Here is an 8,182-nt window from a genome sequence, read left to right on the forward strand (position 1 = left end):
ATTATAAATTTATCATATCGAATTAGCTACATGTTCGACTATCTCCTGCGAGGTTGGGCGGCTTCAACTTCTTTCGCGGCAGATGGTTCCTCCGCTTGAGCTACACTTGGAGTAGTTGATACCTTCCTTGGAGGTGGAACGGCAGGAGTGTCTTTGGAGCTTTGTGTCACTTGCTTCAGGGCCATCGTATCGCGAGAGAGAAGAGGGAGAGCTTCACCATAAAAAGCAGAGTTGTTGCTTCCTTGCTTGCTGAGAAGATGGCAAGAGAGAAAGAAAGAGAGATCTACAATCCGAGGGACAACACGATGGCGGTAGAGATGGAGTTGAAGTTGGAGATGGAGATGGGTTGAGGGTGAGATCTTGAGAGAGAGAGAGAGAGAGAGAGAGAGAGAGAGAGAGAGAGAGGTTGAGGAAGAGAAGATACCTCCATCATCAAGGAAAGAGAGCTTTCACCTTCTGAGAGTTTCTGTGTGTTTGTTGGGGTCATTATATAAGCCCTCAAGGAAAAAAGCAATCGCTAAAAATAATGAAAAGTAGAAAGATCGGTTCGCACGTTCGTGGTTTTTTTTAAATGCGTGCGATTCCTAGTGTGCAATTTAGAAGAATCTAATTTTAGGAAAAGCTTGTCTATTTTGAGAAAGAGAAGAAAAAGAAGCTCTAATCTCATCTTACCTCTTTTGCTTCTTTTAAAATACTCTTCCTTTTCTAAAAATACTCTTTCTTTGCGAAAAAACACTCTTTCTTTTAAAAAAACAATCTCACTTTTCTAAAACTACTCTTCTTTTTCTAAACCTTAGCCAAAAGTTTCTTTATCTTTCCCATGGGTCAACTCTTATCCTCAATCATAGTCTTGAGGCACTAACTTGGTTATAACTTGAGCAAGTTATTGTTCTCAAATGGGTAAGGGACATAATTAATAGTCTCGGAGTCCAATTCTGATCTTATTGTTCCGTTGAAGCTCTCTATAACTTGACAAAAATGTGAACCTCAATTACTTTTACAAAGTAATTGAAATAGTTTTTATTCATAAATCTTGGGTACGTTACATTATTGCTACTACATCAAAGCTTCTATTGGCAAAATATGTGACAAATTGTGCATGAATTCCTCACTCCCCAACATGAATTATTTGTAGAAACATAGGATCAAACTCAGCAACCGCCAATCCTATTCAAACCTATCATAATGGAAAATTCATTTGAGATGGTCTATTATGATATATTCAAATCTTTTCCAAGTTAGGCATGGCGCAACAAATACATTATCGTAGGCATTGAGTATCTCACAAAATGGTGTGAAGCAAGCGCTTTCCAAGAAGCTTTGCCACGAGAAATTACTTAATTTTTTACGAAAGATATCGTTGTACGTCATATCTGCTTGAGAAATTATTGTCTAATCAAGAAACAAATTTCCAAGTCCAAATTTCTTGAAATGGTCTCTAAATGCTTAGGAGTTGAACAAAGTTTGCATCACCTTATCATCCGCAAACAAATGGGCTGTGTGAGCGGTTGAACAAGACCATCAAAAAAATATTGAAAGCATTTGTGGACCCCCTTTGAAGCAATTGGGATGAGATGCTTCCCTATGTATTACATGCTTACAAGTGTATAGTGCATAGTTCAACTAGGATAAGCCCTTTTTGTGCATTGTATAGCAGGATCCAATTTTTCTCTCCAAATATCATTTTACAGATTGAAAAGAAATATCACGATGCCAGCTAATGGTATAAGCACTTTGCAAGCAAAACAACCTATGTTACGATAATCAATTGAGAACAATAATGTGAAAGCACAAGTCCACTACAGATGCAGCTATGATAAGGGACAGTTTTTTGTAGAATACAAAGAAGGACAAAAGTTATATGTGTATTAATAGTTCAACCTATGTTACGATAAGCAATCGAGAACAATATTGTGAAAGCACAAGTCCACTACAAATGTAGCTATGATTAGGGACAAATTTTTGCTGAATACATAAAAGGACAAAAGGTATGTGTGTATTAATAGTTCAAAAGTGCTCATTCATGAATGGATTGGGCCATATATTGCGCACATGAAAATTTGAAGGAATACGTAGAACTTGAGATGCAATCAAATAAGTCTCAAATATTAGCTCATGTACCTCGCCTTCAACCACTTGAATAACATGGAAACAAGGCACAAAACCCACATTCAATTGGTGGGAGGCAATATAGAAGATAGTTGAGAAAATGAACCTTGCATTTTTTCATTTAAAACAAACGGATGATAGAAGAATCTCCAATGATGGCACACTAGGATGCAACTTGTAGCATACTACACACCACTCTTACCACGAGAATTGGAAGAGTTTTAGAGCACGAAAGAAATATGGTAGAAATTTCAAAACCAAGCTCTAAAAAACAAAACACGCTACTATGAGGAGATGGCTGCTTTGCTTCCATGATGAACTACTCGGTGCTTTCAAAGGTGCAATCATTCTCCCTTGGAATCTATTGTTGTAGGGGGAGGTGACATGTGCATGGTATGCGGGTGGCCAATCACTTGGCTGGCATCCCAATCAGCATTGCCACCCCTTTGTATCTCATGCAGGCTACCCCATAGGTGACGCTCGGCATCTCTATGGACGCTATAAAGGCCCCATTTGATGGCACATCTAGAAGTAATGCTTATTGTGAGCAAGAGGCGGACACAATCCATAGCGAGGCCCTCTTCAACAAGTTGAGGTTTTGAGGGAGGTTTTTTAGAGAGTTTTTTGAGCGAGCTTTGGAGTGAAGTTTTTTCCAGAAATTACTCAACTAACCAATTCAAAAAAAAAAAGCTCGCTTCGCTCCAAAAAGACTTTTTGGAGAGAGCTTTTCGGAGCGAGCTTTTTTTTAAAACCTCTCTCTCTCTCTCTCTCTCTCTCTCTCTCTCCATTGTCTCTCTCTCTCTCTCCCTCTCTATTTCCCTATCTATCTTTGTCCCTTCCTCCCCCCCTCTCTCTATCTATCTCTTTCTCTCTATTCCATCTCTCTCTATATATAATTTTTTAAATTTTTATTTTATACACACACACACACACATCTCTCTCTCTCTCTCTCTCTCTCTCATCTACAGGTGGGTGCTCACTTGTACATGAGAGAGAGAGAGAGAGGTGGGGGGGGGGGGGGGGGGGGGGGGGGGGGGGGGGGGGGGGGGTAATAAAATGGGTAATACAATGGGACAGAGAAATGTGATGCCCTCTATTTTGCATCACAAAGAGAGAGGATAGGCATAAAGAGACAAAAATAGAGAGAGATAGTGATAAATATATATATATATATATATATATATATATATATATATATATATATATATACACACACACACACACATATATATATATATGTGTGTGTGTGTGTGTGTGTGTGTATGTATATATATATATATATATATATATATATATAGAGAGAGAGAGAGAGGGGGGGGGGGGGGGGGATAAAAAATAAAGCTCTCTCCAAAAACTACTTTTGGAGTGAAGCGAGAATTTTTTTTAAATTGGTCAATTGAGAAATATTTGAAAAAAGCTCACTCAAAAAACTCGCTCCATTCACATCCCCCTCTTCAACCCCTTTCTCTCTTGCTGACCTCTATCCCTTCCCTTCACCTACCTCCTTTCTTTTAGCGCTCACTTGCCTCTACCCTCCTCTCTATAATAAGCCATTCATGGCATGCTAAAGAATACAATTGATGACGTTCTTTCTCTCTCACACACCCTCTCTCTCTCAACCTTAATCATAAGTTATTCTTGTGTTAGTCAAAAATATGGAGCACTTCATAGTACCCCATAGAAATTAGCAAATATTACGATACAAAAGACTCCTCAAAATAGTCCCCACCTTTGCAAATTGTTTTGTGTAGCCACAACTGAGTGCCATAAGTGGGATCTAGCATTGGCACTCCCTCAACACCCGTCTATCATCCTTGGCACCACCTTTGCAAATTGTTTTGTGTAGCCACAAATGAGTGCCATAAGTGGGATCTAGCATTGGCACTCCCTCAACACCCTTCTATCATCCTTGGCACCACCTTTGTTACCCATAACATTGCATCCCACTCGCCCCTCGTTGTCGCTAGTCTTTTCAATTCTTATTTTTGTACCTTCTGTATTATTATGAGCTCCTTCATGGGAACTTTACTGAGTTGAGTATTCTTCTTGATTACTTTAATTATTTGATCAATCTAGAAAGACTCTATTTTGTAGTCATTCAAGTTGAGAGCTGCCTAGTTTTTAGGACACACATTCCACTACACCAAAAGTGGCCAATATTAGAGCTAAGTAGCACTTCGGGCCAGGGGGAGGAGTGGTGTGATGGGGAAACTAAAAGTAGCATATCCTTATCTCTATCCTAGAGTTTTGAAGCCCTCCTATGGTGTTGCTCATACCTTTGAAAAGGAATGTTTTGGGCTATGTTTCAAGGGTCTATTGTTCCTCCTCATTTGTAGTAACATTTCCTCCAATCTTACGAGCCCCATGTTCTCCATGACAATAGTTTTTGCCTAAAGTCTCACATAGTACAACCATGTTTCCTCATTTCCCCCACTCCCCACACTACTGGTGCAATTCAACTCCTAGGCAGGTGAGAAGAGCCTTGTTTAGTGTAATTCAAAAAATCATTTCCCGCTTCCACGTGCACTACCGAAAGATGGAAAAGGGTTTACCTTTCTTGTGAGTAATAATTTTCTCAATGCTTATCATTTTAGTCAACCAAGAACACTTTTGTCGTAGCAAGAAATAGACATCATTCAAGGCTTGTCAATCAACTTTGAGAAAGAAAAACTCTTCATTTATGGTATCATAAGACACTCTTTGTTTAGGGTCTCTATCTGGCAGTAGAATATGTAAATTAGTTTTCAAACACAACATAATAATTTAGTGTTGCCAAATGCAATGCTTGTCAACTCTAATTACTAACAACTAACTAATGAAATGGAGAAGAAATAATGACGGTAGCATTGTTGACTTCTTTTTGACATGAGAGTATTTCTTTGTATAAAAGTCAATCATGAAAATAGGTAGCTTATGAATTTCTGCACAAGGAATTGTTTGTGAAACAAAGCAGGAACAACACATGTTATATAGCACAAACCATAGAAGACTGTAAGGGACCTGTTATGCCAAAAACAGCACTGATAGTAATTCTGCACAAAATGACAAAATAGCATGCACAACATTGCTTGTAGTGGAAACGGAGGCCAAAATAAACCCAAATCAAAACTCTAAGCATACCAAGCTCTATAAGCTTTCGAAAGTATTTTTCAACCTACTGACACTCGCCAAAGCTCACAAAAGTCGGCAAAAGTGAGCAGGCGTGTGCTGGAGCTACTGTCGACTAAGCTCGAGAGGATGCAACCCGCTTTGATACCAATGGTTGGAATTAGGATTGCAAGAAAACACACACATCTTGTAGAAGACAAAGGAAACTCAAGGCACACAACAGAGAGTGTATTACTTAGTGTGCAATAATGGAAAGATAGATAGCCCTAGAGTGATGGGCGTATATACAATGCACAAGGGAAAAAACCTTCTAGTGAAGGAAAAAATGCCCCGACGGTCCTAAGTGTATTCACACACATCACAACCACATGTATATGGTAACACTTGAGAGACTACCAGTAGGAGAGATCACTTAGCTACAGTGCAACCATTGACAGGAAGAGCACTATTCAGGTATAATTTTTCACTTGATTATGCATACTAAATGACATGATGGGCCATCACAATGATATTTTTGTCAATTATGAGACTCATGAAGACAATCACTAGAAATATTTTGATGATGGTTTTGCTATTTGTAGCAGAGCTATAATGACAAAGATTGGGCACTTAAATCTAAACATAAGCTTTATAACATTTGCAATGCCATATGTGTGTGTGTGTGTGTGTGTGTGTGTGTGTGTGTGTGTGTGTGTGTGTGTGTGTGTGTGTGTGTGTGTGTGTGTGTATATATATTGTAGTGTGCTCACATGTGGACAATAGTAGAGCCCAAATGAGCGTGCCTCTTCTATGAGGGTGCACCTCCTTATATTAGAGGAAATCCCTACATGCCAAGAACCTAGGGTGTCCTCCCACACTAGGTGGTCAAACACCTACTGACCACACAAACCTCTTCTCCCCCCTTAGGGAGAAAAAGATGGATATCTTTTTACAAGATTGAACTGAGAAGGGACTGCATCAACTCCAATGCCTCATCCGGGGGGAGTGATCATACAACGGCTTAGGGGCTAAGGGGCTGAGCTTGGGGGACTAGATTCGTCATCATGCCGATCATCATCAAGGCATGGAACTCATACATCTCGCTCATGCAAACACCAAGTCGCTATCCCAATGTAATGGACAAGACGAGGAAGGACAAACTGAGGATTGGGCATGATATTTTTGTGACATACATTCATTTCCATAAGGGGTTTGGTGTAATGATAAGGGTTGGTCACCAAGACTTAAATGAAAAGAGACTTTGACTAATAAACTCAAAAATAGAAAAGGATAGGCTATGCGACTGAGACTCTGTATCACTACTCAGTGAAAGCGAAAAGACCGGGCACCTCTGCAACAAAGCTGCAGCAACTCCCGTCTCTAAAAGAAACTTGTAGGCATGCGTGCCAAGCGGCCTTCTTCATCACCACTGCCATCATCTTTGTCTCCTAAGCATTCAAATGTAGTGACATGACTTGTGTGTGCTTACTTGCATTGTAAGATTTAGCAAAAAAAAATTGAGCACCTGCCTAGGCTCTTTGCATATCCAACTTCAATGGTTCCAAAGGCCGGAGTTCTTGTTCCATTCTCGAAGAGTTCAGCAAGGCCACGAAGCTGCGCTTCTTTATTCCCCTGTATATTTCTCAAACCTTGTTGCAGGCACTGTATTTCTTGCTGTGTCGCAGCCAGCTCCTGCCGGAGAGCCACACGAGTTGCAGTCAGCCTCTCATTTTCTGTCAACAGCCTTTGAATCTCGTGATGCTGAGTAGCTATCTTCTCCTCCATGACCAGGCCTTAAGGTGGCAGCACATCCATGATTGCATCAAATAATTGGACCTGGCATGGATGTGAAATGCAGGCGACCCATTTGGTGTGGCCTTGGTTGCTGCCATACAAAGCTTTACTAAATTGGGCGTACAGGACATCAACTGCATAAACAACATCGTCTAATGAGCCAATAGTAGCCTGGGCATCCATCAAGCTCATGCATAGGCTCGGGCAATCAGAGAGGTTAACAACGGCGCCTGCGAAATTAATGTTGGACTTGAGTGAAAGACAATGTTGCACAAGCTGACGGTTTAGGCCGCTGATGGGCACCTCAGAATTGATATGGAATGCCGGCAAGTTGCATCACCTAATCTTCTAACATAAACTGAAATAGGGAGCATCGCAGCAGTCCTTGAAGGTGTTCGACCTACTGCAATTAGCAGCGTCGCTGTCGGACCTGGCTTGGCCACCTTGCAAACACCTTGCTGTAGAGAGCGACGTTCTTGAAGAAGCAGGCGCTGACACACTACGAACGTCAACAGGACCTCGCCATCAGTTTTCTTCGTTGATGTACCAGAAAGAGGTTGCTAATATGGTTGGTGCCTCGTTGTCTTATTTGGACACCTACAAGATAGAAGGAGAACTACCCTGTGTCGAAACAGAATGCCATGGCCAGTGACAGGCAAACCAAGCACGTAAAGAGAACTACCCCAAGAAGATTGTTATGCCCGCCGCCTCCACCAATGTAGTGTGCTCACATGTGGACAAGAGTAGAGCCCAAATGAGCGTGCCTCTTCTATGAGGGTGCACCTCCTTATATTAGAGGAAATCCCTACATGCCAAGAACCTAGGGTGTCCTCACACACTAGGTGGTCAGACACCTACTGACCACACACACCACAATATATATATATATATATATATATATATAAACTTTCATGAGTTTCATGAGCATTAATTTCACTAATGCATCTAAAGAGCTATAGTGATGATGATGAACGAAGCTAATTGTTGTCTATTTTGGGCCAATAGAGAACCGGTCTACATGATCCACAAAATCCATTGTTGCACATTTTTTTCCATCAAGAGAGAGTGTCAAGCTATGGAAGCCATCATGTGGATGCAGAAAACAAATGAAGGTATTTTTATTGATAGTGAAATTCACGTGCACCAAGGTAATGGCCACATGTTAATGTTTAACGTGATTTTCCTTTTTGAG

At 40.6% G+C, this 8,182-nt stretch overlaps 1 pseudogene; it reads right to left on the bottom strand.

Annotated features, from left to right (window-relative positions):
* Positions 1-6,839: 6,839 nt before the first annotated feature.
* On the bottom strand, positions 6,840-7,633 carry LOC147437326 (uncharacterized; annotated as a pseudogene).
* Positions 7,634-8,182: the final 549 nt, after the last annotated feature.

The sequence above is a fragment of the Adiantum capillus-veneris genome, chromosome 17 (genome assembly GCF_014529385.1).
Source record: "Adiantum capillus-veneris isolate H3 chromosome 17, ASM1452938v2, whole genome shotgun sequence".
Lineage (NCBI taxonomy): Eukaryota > Viridiplantae > Streptophyta > Polypodiopsida > Polypodiales > Pteridaceae > Adiantum > Adiantum capillus-veneris.